Source organism: Rhinolophus sinicus, linkage group LG07 (genome assembly GCF_036562045.2).
Source record: "Rhinolophus sinicus isolate RSC01 linkage group LG07, ASM3656204v1, whole genome shotgun sequence".
In the NCBI taxonomy this organism is placed as follows: domain Eukaryota; kingdom Metazoa; phylum Chordata; class Mammalia; order Chiroptera; family Rhinolophidae; genus Rhinolophus; species Rhinolophus sinicus.
In genome coordinates this window covers 7337719-7348980 of record NC_133757.1, presented here as the reverse complement: position 1 = coordinate 7348980, position 11262 = coordinate 7337719, and positions in this window count along the sequence as shown.

Here is an 11262-nt window from a genome sequence, read left to right as displayed (position 1 = left end):
TTTCATGCACCTTAAGATTCTATGCTGTTGACATTCTGTGACTAACAAGAATAGGCAGCCACAAGGACTGGGGGGTTAAGTGTGTGCCACTACACAAAGCAAGAGGTTGTCATGGAAAAACAGAGGCATGGGTCTTGTAGTAGAAACTGAGGGACACTTTTCCCCCCAACATTTTATTATGAAAATATTCAAACATACAGCCAAATTTGAAGAATTTAGCGATGAAATCCACCTAGATTCTATAATAACTTTATGAATCATCCATCTATCATGCCTCTATTCATCCATCAACTCATCTTATTTTTTATTAAGTTTTGGTTTATGTTCCATAAAATTCACCCATTTTAAGGTCCAGTTTGGTGAACTTTGGTAATTGTATATAACGGTGTAATCACCACCATAGTCAAGACACACAGCAGGTCCCTCGCCCTCATGCATTTCAGAGTTGATGCCCCCTCCTTGCCCACCCCTCTACCAAGGACCTGCTGTGTCACTCACCTCGCTTTGTTCAGGTGAAGTCACAACACACCTGGGGAGAGGGCAGCAAAGAGAGAGATGATAGCCAACTCATGGCCTCTCGTACAGCAGGCCACTTAGGGATGATTGCCCCTGGGCTTTTCTTTTGCTAATGGCCACATGGCACATGCTAGTTTATCCACCGTCAGTAATGCCATGTTCTGTCCTAAATGGGGACGTGAGGTCACTAGCCTTTGTATGCGGTGTCACCATTATTCCTGTTCAATCCTGGGAGGAGGCAGGCGCCCCCCGGAAGCAGCTGTGTACCCCCATCTAACGTCATGACTGTTCCCTGATGACAGTCTCTCCTTTTCACCCACCAACAGCCTATGAGAACTCACTTCCCACATCATCAGTGATGTCAGCGGCTCAGTACCCAACTTCTTCAATCCCTCCAGGTAAGGCTGTTTCTTTTTGTATTTTCTTCTGAAGAACTTTGTTCACTCGACAATGAATGAATGAGTGAATATGTGTCACTAAGAATATTTAGTATCACTGATGATTTATATAATGATACACAAAGCAGACCCCCATGGAGGCTGAGTTCACTGAAGGGAGGTGTGTTACAACAGAGTGTGGAGAATACTGTGATGGTTGAGCACAGGGTGCCAGGGGTGCCCAAATAGGGTCTCCGTCCAGATCTGGGGGTCAGGGCGGAGGAAACAATATCTAAGCCAAGAACTGAGGGGTGAGGGAAGAATGGCACTGTGCCAGGCAAGGGAGGAACCAGGTATTTAGACTCCCTGTGGGCTGCAGGATGGGAGACATTAATATGCTTTCTGAATTAGAATCCAGGTCTGGCCAGTAACCATATAGAATTAGCGAAGTGTGTGAGGTGGCTCTCTAAGATGGTTTTGCTGTGATCAGGGATGAGTAATATTTCAGGATATTCATCCTTGAGTTAGGTTTTCGTGTTTCACAAGTTAGGTCCAATCTGAAGTCAGATAAGGCAGAAGTGAAACCCTGGACCTCACATTCCTTTAATCTAGCTGTACAACCAAAAGATTCAGGGAAGATGGAGAGGAGCCATTGTCACTGCCCCAGGATCTGAGAGTAGCCCTGGTGAAACGGCTCCTGGCCATTGGCCAGGGTCTTTGGTGGTCACCAAAGATGCCATTGTTGGCTGTGCGAGTTTCAACTGCCTGCACATGTCCATGGTCCACATCTTTCTTTTTCATGTTACTTTTTATGTTAACATTTTTTAGTATAACTTTCCAAGCTCTCTTCTTTGGATTCACTTTTTAAAACTCTTTTAATTGAGATACAACACTATATGCATTTCAGATGTAAACATAATGATTCACTATGTGTATATATTGTGAAATGACCACCACAATAAGGCCAGTTAACATCCATCGCCATACATAGTTACAGAATTTTTTTCTTGTGATGAGAACTTTTAAACCTACTCTCTCCACATCTCTCTTTCCTTCATTTGCTTAATAACTTTTTATCTTGCGTACCTACCGTGTGCCCCATCTGCTGCTCACTGAACCAGGCTATGTGATGGGTACATAGGTCCCACCTCTCAGGGAGTTTGCAGTTTAGCATGGAGACCAGTGTTGCACACAGAAAGCCATAACGTAAGAAAAAAGTGATCTGTGCCGTAAAAGAGGCCCCACCGTGCTCTTGCTGCACCCCCAGACCATGGGAAGCGTTCAGTCAAGGGAGTACAAACAAGAAGGGAATCGAGCTGCTGTAGAGCCATTCTCTCTCCCCCTGGCTCTCCTGTCTTCCTCTTGCTTTCCTTTCATGAGCCATTATTCTGAGTAGCTTCTCTAGTCGCTACCCACTCACTCACGACTCATCATGGCTGCCCCACATAGAAGCATCAAGCCCTGAGTCCAAATGATTTTCCAGTTCTCTTCCCAATTCCAAACAGTCAGCAGAGAAGTTGGCCCAGTTCAGTACATGCATTGGTTCCTCTGGAGTCAGATGTACACTCGAGTCCAGTCCAGCTGATCAGGCAGACTCAACCACGGGGGCATGGCACTGCCCCAAGCCCCCTCCTAGGTCAGGTTGTCTAAGAAGGGGGTACGGATAAAGTGTATGAGTTACCTACTACCATGCAAAAACACCCCAGAGCACAATAGCTGAAAACAACAACCCTTTACAGTTGCTCATGCGTCTGTGGGTCCTCCTGGTAGCTCTGCTGTTATGGGGTGGGCTTGGCTGGTCTCAGCTGATCTTGGCTGGGCTCGCTCCTGCATTTGTGATGAGAACTGTTAGCTGGCAGGTACACTGAAGACTGTGTGGCCTAGGACGCCTCCCTCACATGTTTTACAGTTCCACAGCTCTCTTCTGAGGCGACAGAAGTGACAAGGTTATGTGTTTTTCATTACCCAGTCCCAGAGTTTCCATGCAGCAAATTGAAACCTGTCACACCTCTTGAGGCCTCAGCTCTGCTTAGGTGCACCATTGATTCCTGCCACATTCTACTGGCCAAAGCAAGTCACAGGCCACCAGCCCAGAATCAAAGAGCAGGAAAATAAGCCCAGCCTCTGGACAGAAAGAGCTGCAACGTCACATTGTAGAGAGCGAGACTATGAGGAGAAGAACTGAGGCGATTTGTGTAAACAATCTACCACAGGCAAGCCGTCTTAAAACGGCTGTGGATAAGGAAGACGTTACAGGCTTCTCAGAGCAGGCACATCAGGGAGATTGTATGGGAATTGCTCACAGCAACGTGAAGGGTGTGAGTAGCAAAGTCGTGGAAAACAAGGAAAGCTATGTTGGGTAGAAGACAGCACAGCCATCAACAGGCAGAGGGAGCTGCTATCACCCTTGACCCCTATCCTTCCCCAGGAGGCTGGGCCCCCGTGACGCTGGTAGGAGCCATGTGAGGTGTGCAGGCCGTGTATAACTTTTCTACCAGGGAGTCTGGGGGACTGTGTGCAATGACCTCTGGGATCTGCCAGAAGCAAACATTGTCTGCAGGCAGCTGGGGTGCAGCTGGGCCGTGTCAGCCCTGACTGAGGCCCACTCGGGGAAGGCTCTGGGAAGACCCTTCTGGACCGTGCCCACTGTGGGGAGATGAGCACCTGTGCTCCCAGGTCATCTGCTTTTCCCACAACTGCGGGCACGGGGACGATGCCAGCGTGATCTGCTCTGGGAAACCCCAGCTCCCTGCCCAGGCAGAGCTCGGCCATGGCTCTACCCGAGAGAGTACTTTTCAAAAGACAGTGTAAAAATAACTATTGAAAATGAAGCAGGGCATTAGTCACTCACAGCAGGTGTTTTAACCTCTCACACTTACAGATGCTGAATACTCAACAGTCACACCACCAGGTAGGGAAGGTGACATGACAGGTGCATTTTTTCAAAACCTTGGGGAAAAAGTTCTGCTGGAAATTAGATGCATCTTGTTCTCCAAGCTGGTGGACTGACTGAGATGGGGAATCGCGTGATTGTCCAACGGAGAGATGGCTAGTACTTTAGATTTCATCTAGTCCAGACTCACTTCCTGCCTCCCCTCCTACTGCACTGTGTATTACACACACAGGAAGCAGGTTCTAAATTTCTCAAACTTTTGTATAGCACTTTGATTCGTCAGTTCTGATGGCTGTGAGTGGATGGCAGTGAGATATGGGTCGGGGTTGCTTAAGATATGAGAGGCAGTTAGAGACACTTCCTGCCCAGGGGCTGATGACTGGTGGGCCAGACCTAGCTGAAGTCAAGGTGACTCAATTCCATTCCCACTCTCTCCTTGCCTGTGCCTTGCTGTTGGTTTTCCCACATGCTCCCAACACCAACACCTGGCGTTTTCCATGTCAGGACCCTCTCTCCTTCATCAAAACCCCAGGTCCCTCGATGCCCCTGCCTTTAGCCAGCTCTTGGTCAGAGAGTGAGTCGTGAATAAAGCTGAGTAGACAGGTCTAGTAGAGCTCCAGTCTCATCCCCTCCTGGGTTGTCAACTCTAGCAGGTGGGAATGGCTTCGACCTGGCAGAGAATGTCCAGGGGAGGTTCTGGGCCAAGTGTCAGCGGTAGGAGAGATGTCGGGGACATGAAGGAGGATCCATAGCTTCCTTAGGTCCTAACTTGACGTCTCTGAGCAGCACCAGGTCAGAGGAATCAGTGACTTGGTGCTTCTTTCTATTCTTACACCAAATCCTTGGAACCCCTGACCCTTGGGTCATTGGAACCATGTCTTTCATTTTCTAAAACCCCTCAATTTTAAAATATCTCATTTGTGTGTATGACAAGAGAATAATGCATCTATGTCTGGGATGGGTCTACATCAGTGCTTCTTCTCTCCCTCACATTCACATCCCGACATGCTCTGGCCTCACCCCCAGAGAATGGCTCAGTAGTTCTGGGAGGGGCCAGACAGTGGATCTGTTAAGCCCCTCAGAGTCTCATGTGCAAACAGGGGTGCGGTCCTTGGTGTCAGCTGACAATTCATGTGTCCTTTGTGTGTTTGACAGGTCGCCCACTGGCTGTCATGGCAGGGACGATCGCTGAAGGTGAGACTTTGGTGTCCTTGGCTGTCCTGAGCATCATCTTGAAGCTCAAGCCCTGAAGTGATTCTTCCAGGAAATTGAGCAAAATAGCACTGCCCTGTCTGGGTCACCCTTCCGGACCTGTGTTCTGAGTGAAGAGTTCAATAATGAAAGCCAATGAATTTATGGTTCCAATTCCATTTCTGTTTAGTCAAAGAAGGAAGTCCAAATAATCAAGTGATGCCAGCCTTCTCGGTTTCCCAGCAGGGACACCACGTGTGAAGGACAGGGGGCCGTTACACAGCTCTGCTGCCAGGGCGCTACCAAAGGGCATCATTTCAGAAAAAGGGCTTCCACCGTGATGGACTTGTTACCCTTCTCTGCCTTCTCCCCTTCTCTGACATGCTCTGACTCTTTCTCCATCCTTTCTTTTTCATCTTCTGTTTTTTTCCCTCTGCTCTTGCCTATATCTTGGGTTTCTAGAAGCTCCACTGAACTTTTCTTAGCAGCACTGGAGGTAAAGGGCTAAAGTAATACCGATGCCTGGAAAACCTGGCTGGTCCTTCTAGGGAATAGCCACACTGTCAGCATTAATTTTGGACTGAATATTGGACAGATGGACAGACAGACAATCAGATGGAAAAACAAATGGACAGGCGGACACAGAACGATACCAGTGTTAAAGGGGGTGGATGACTCTAGCCAACTTCTATCTACTTCATAGTGGATTTTTAATAATTAATTTTAATAAATTAAAACTGATGAGGTTTGAACACTGCCATATTCATATACGTGGAGGGTCCACATAGGCTCGATCTTAATTGGGAAAATGAAGGAGTTTGCTCATTACTACTGGTGACCTGACAAAAATCAAAGGGACAAAACCCATCACTAGGGAGTAACCAGAGAAAGAGAGAGAGAGATGTTGGCTGATGTGGGATGGCTGCTCTGCTCAACAAGCCTATGTCAAGGGTAGAATTCTCAAAAGAAGTGAGAGATATTTCAAAATTCAGACACTTTTATGACCTATTTCCTAAGTTTGCAAGAGTTTTTAGATTAGTTTATACCTCTGATACATCCTAAGATATACCCTCAAAGTAATGACCAATGACTCCTTTCAGGGGGAAAAGAAATGCAAGGTAAAAATGTGTGAATTATAAAATTAGTGAACTGAATAATGAAAACACTGAAATTCTAAAATATCTTTCTGCTTTTAGAAAAATCTCCCTGTGGCAGCATTATTACTAACTCATCTGGAGCGATTAGGAACCCCTCACAGAATGAAATGCGTGACAACATCACCTGCGTGTGGGAAATCAGGGCAAACGCGTCTGATCGTATACAGCTGGCATTTCCATATCTTAAGTAAGTCATCAATCAGTATTTAAGTACACGGTAGCTTAAAATTCCAAGCACTTATTTCCTCCGTTGATTCTTATAACTAAAAGAGTCCTTCATGTCTTTAAGTTTTTACTTTGAAATAATTATAGACACACAGGAAGTTACAAAAATAATACCTAGAGTTCCATGTACCCTTCCCCCAGTTCCCCCCATTAGTGGTATCTTAATATAATTGTAGAACAATATTAAAAGTACAAATTTGACATGAGTACAATACTGTTAGCTAGGCCACAGACTTTATTCAGTTTTCACCATTTTTTATATGTGCATATGTGTGCATGTGTGTGCACGTGTGTGTATGTGTATAGTTCTGTGCATTTCCCATGACAGACTCATATAATCACCACCACAATCTAGAAACAGAACTGTTCCAGTGTCACTGAGAAACCACTCCTTACTCTTTATATTCACAAACTATACCCCACCCTGTCCCCTGGCAGCCACTAACCTGTTCCCCATCTCTATAGTTTTGTCATTTTGAGAGTGTTACATCTTTCGAAGCATAGAGTATGTATGTATCCTTTTAAGATTGACTTTTTTCATTCGGCATGATGGCCTTGAGGTCCATCCAGCTGTTGTGTTACCAATAGTTTGTTCCTTTTTGTTGCTGAATAGTATTTCATTCTATGGACAGCAGAGTTTGTTAAATATCCCCCACTGAAGGACATTTGAGCTGTTTCCAGTCTTTTGCTCTTATAAGTAAAGCTTCTATGAATATTTGCATACAGGCTTTTGTGTGAACATAAGTTATCGTTTCTCTGGGTTAAATTATCAAGGGTGCAATTGCTAGATTGTACGGTAAGTATATATTTCGTTTTTTAAGAATATGCCACTCTATTTTCCAAAGTGACTATCATTTTACATTCCCACCAGCAAAATATGAGCGATCCAGTTTCTTCATATCCTAACATTTGATAGTATTTTTTGTAATAGTTGTTTGTAATTTTTAGCATACAAATATTGTACATGCAAATATTGTTAGATTTATGTGTAGGTATTTCTTCTTTGTTGGAGTAATTATAAATGATACTGTGCTTTTTAATTTTTGGTTTCCAGTTATAGTCCCATCGCTGTTCTGGGACCTTGGGCAATATATAGAAATATGATTGATTTTTGTGTGCCTCCATGAATTTTTAATTAAAATGAAATTCTCTTTATATGCTTTGCATAGGTATGTGTGAGTGTGTGAGGGGTATGACAGAGAGAGAGAGAGAGAGAGAGAGAGAGAGAGAGAGAGAGAGAGAGAGATTGAGACTGACTCAGAGAATTTATGTATATTTCAGCCTGCTGTTTAAAAATGCAGACCCATAGAACCCCAGACCTAGTAAATCAGGAAATTTTAGGTTGTAATGTCATAAACTGTCAAGGTTAATGTCATTCACAGATGAATGTCATACGGAAATCAACCCCCAGGAACAACTTAAATTATGTATTACTCTTGAATTTTACTTAGTCAAAACATGGCTTAGAACAGATGGTTCTTTGGGCTGAGGCATGGAAGTGGGTTTCTGATTCTAGCACTAGTGGCTTCTGGACAAAACTTCACAATGGAGAACAACAGCTAGCAAAAGCAGATGACTTCCTCAAAGCCAGCTGGGCAGATTTGGTACTGCACTTCCTATAGGCAGGTTGACTGTCCAAAGCTTATAAATGGGTTGTTTGGAACCTGGAGCCATGTCCTATTGACAGACCAAGCAGCCTCAGCCCAGAAGATCCATTGCCTTGCTTTGCCTGGTCCGGCCCTTGGCCCTAGGTTTCAAGGTACCCTGCGGTCTCAGACCTCAGCAGGGGTGCACCTAGTGCCTCAGCTTCCTCTTTTCTCTTCCAGTTAAAATCCTATTTCCTCAAGGCAATGACTCTTGGAGAGAAAACTGTGAGATAAAAGGAATCCATACTTCATTTGAATGACTGACAAGCTTTTAATCCATCCCCATCCTCCTTAGAGTAACGAAATAAAGGGTCTGCCTCCCAGCATACCTCTAAGAGTTGCTGGTGAGGAGAGGCACCCATCCGTGTTTCCTTCCCCAGCCTGGATTGCACCAATGAATATTTTGAAATTCTGGATGGCCCTCCATCCTCGGCAAAGTCCCTGGGGAAGACCTGCTCTGGTTTCTACCTTACCTACGTGTCGTCCTCCAGCTCAATGACCCTCAAGTACTTCCGAAACTTCAACAACAAAGGAAAAAACTTCATTGCTTATTATTATTCCTCAAGCAAAGGTAAGAGTGGTGGTTAAAAATGAGAGCCTGGAGCTGCACTGTCTGCCAGGGGACCAGTTATAGTCCCATCACCACTCTGGGACCTTGGGCAAGAGACTTGACCTTTCTGTGCCTCAATCCCTTCCCTGTACAATGGGGATAATAAGAGAACCTTACTTCCTAGGTTTGTTGTGTGGGTGACCTGAAATGACGCAAGTAAAGCACTTAGCATAATGATGGCGCGTCATAAATGCTCACCAATTGCCACCTCATCATGGGCTGTTTGGTTTTACATAAACATCTCATTACAGACAGCTCATTAGGAAGCCATTTCTGAAGTTACTCTGAATCTAGTCTTAGATGGGTGTTTTGGGACCATCAGAAGGATGTGAGGTCCCAGCCTAAGAGAGGCTCACGCACAACACGGAGAGAGTTGAGACAAACATGTGATGCAATTAGAGGACACATAGAATATAGTAAATTAAGACAAATAGAATATACTAAATTAATGCACGCATGTATGTCAGCAAAAGACATTACGAAAGAGGGAGAGACTAATGTGGGCTACCACAAATTCTTTAAACCTGGCTAGGCTGTGAGTAGAGAAATCGGGAGAGGACACAGCAGCTTAGAGAATGGTGTGGGCACAGAGATGGGATGTAGAAGGTGTGTGGCCGAAAGGCAGACAGGAGCTAAGCCAAGGGTTTCTGGTGAAGCACAATATACTCAAGGCAATAACGATAGCGATCAAAATAACAGCTGACGTTTCTGGAATGCCTACTTCATGCCAGGCAACATTTGAAGCGTGTGTTATCTCCTTTAATCCTCACACAATCCCGTGGTTCTTTCCCCTTTACAGAGGAGGAAACTAAGGCTTGAGAGGTTCAGTAATTGTCCCAAGGGCACCCAGTGATGGATTCTGCACTATTTGCCACTAAGAGAAAAGCGGCTGAACTCATGGACAGTTCTAGTGTCCACCTTGGCTGAGATGCTGTTCAGAACAGTCATTCTCATTTTCAGCAAGCACCAGGGTAATTCATTGAGCAAGCGTGGGAAACATGCTATAAAACGCAGCTGAGATGCTCCATGTCACAGAGTAGGTCACAGAAAGTCACCATGATTGACATTAAACAGTTATTGACAACAGTTTTCCTTGTATTTGCAGAGCTGGTTTCACAGACCCCACATCTAATCAGTGAGTCATGTGTATTGTTGTTACTTAATCTTCATTCCTGGTTCAGGTTCTTCCTCTGTCCCCATTCCTGATGTATTTCCTGTCATAGTTTGATTTCTCTCATGTACTTTTCCTAATTGACTGGACAAATCTGTAGCTGAGAGATTCTGTCGGCACACTTTTCACACAAGTATAATGCCCGTTCACAGTGGAACCAAGTTACACATACTAACAACTGGGTCACACTGTATGTGGACAATTGTTGATTTGATTTCCTAATTTCTTGTTTTTATCAACATCAATGAAACACACCAAATCAGACACTCCAAATTTAGGGGAAGTTGACAACAACAACAAAAAGAAGTACAAGCATGCCAAAGAAATGCGTGTTTTCACCAGAAGGACACTGATTGTGAATGCATTTTAGCACAGAATGGCACAATTGTCATATTTCCAGTGACTGGGCAGAGAAAGGGAATATTATTTTTGTTGGATCCCACACACCTGAGAAACATGAAGACCCACATGTAAAGAGAGTTTGATTTCAGAGGTCACTTCTTATAAAGATGTTAGGGAGAATGAATCTGCCAGAATCTTGGTGTTTAATGGACAGTTATCTCAGAATGCTGCCTTCTTGACTTGTTCAAGTTCTCCCTTTTATCTAAGGATGTCTTCTTGTGTCCACAGCAATCCCGACTGCAACACCCACGATGGTAACTGCAAAACCAGGTAAGTGCTGGAATGCTTCCATTCATTACCAAGTGTCCTTCCTTCTGGGTACCTGCTTCATGGGCAGAAACTGGACCACCTGCAAGTGGTTCATCTGTTTGCAAATGCGCCAGTTGACTCCATCCAGACTTTTTAGGGCTATTCAAAACGATTGGGAACTTTGGCTGTAGCATCCCAGGGTGAGCAAAGTTTATTTTTTTCAGAGCCTTTCAGAATCCTCAAACCCTGGGCAGCTTACAGGTGCCTTCTAGTGTATTCTGTCTTTTCTTTCTATGGCCAGTCCTGATCATAGTAAACGCCACACCCATATCACTAATAGACTTTTTAAAAAGTGAGTAGAGTGTTAGAGCCATTCTAGAGACAGTGAGATAGAATAGCAGAGAAAAAAAGAAAAATAGTGAACTTTGGAATCAGGAGACCTGAGTTTAGATCTGCTTCTTACCCGATGTGGGATTTGGGGTGAATCTCTGCTTCTCCAACTATCAGTTTCCTCCTAGATAAACTTGGTGTACCAATACTCTTCTGCTCACCTTCCTGGGTTATTATAAAGGTAAACACACACACACACACACACACACACACACACACACACACACACACACAAGCACATTACAAAAATCACAAATCACTGTGTAAATTACTTATAATGTTTTTCTGCATTTAGCCAAAACAGATTGGCATATCCCTCTGGCCCGATAGCTACTCAGTTAATGGACATTTTAGAATAAAAGTTATTTTGACAATTCTAGTGGCTTAGCAAACCTCCAGCTAGGAGTTTGACCTTTCACCAAGTTCTCCGTCTGT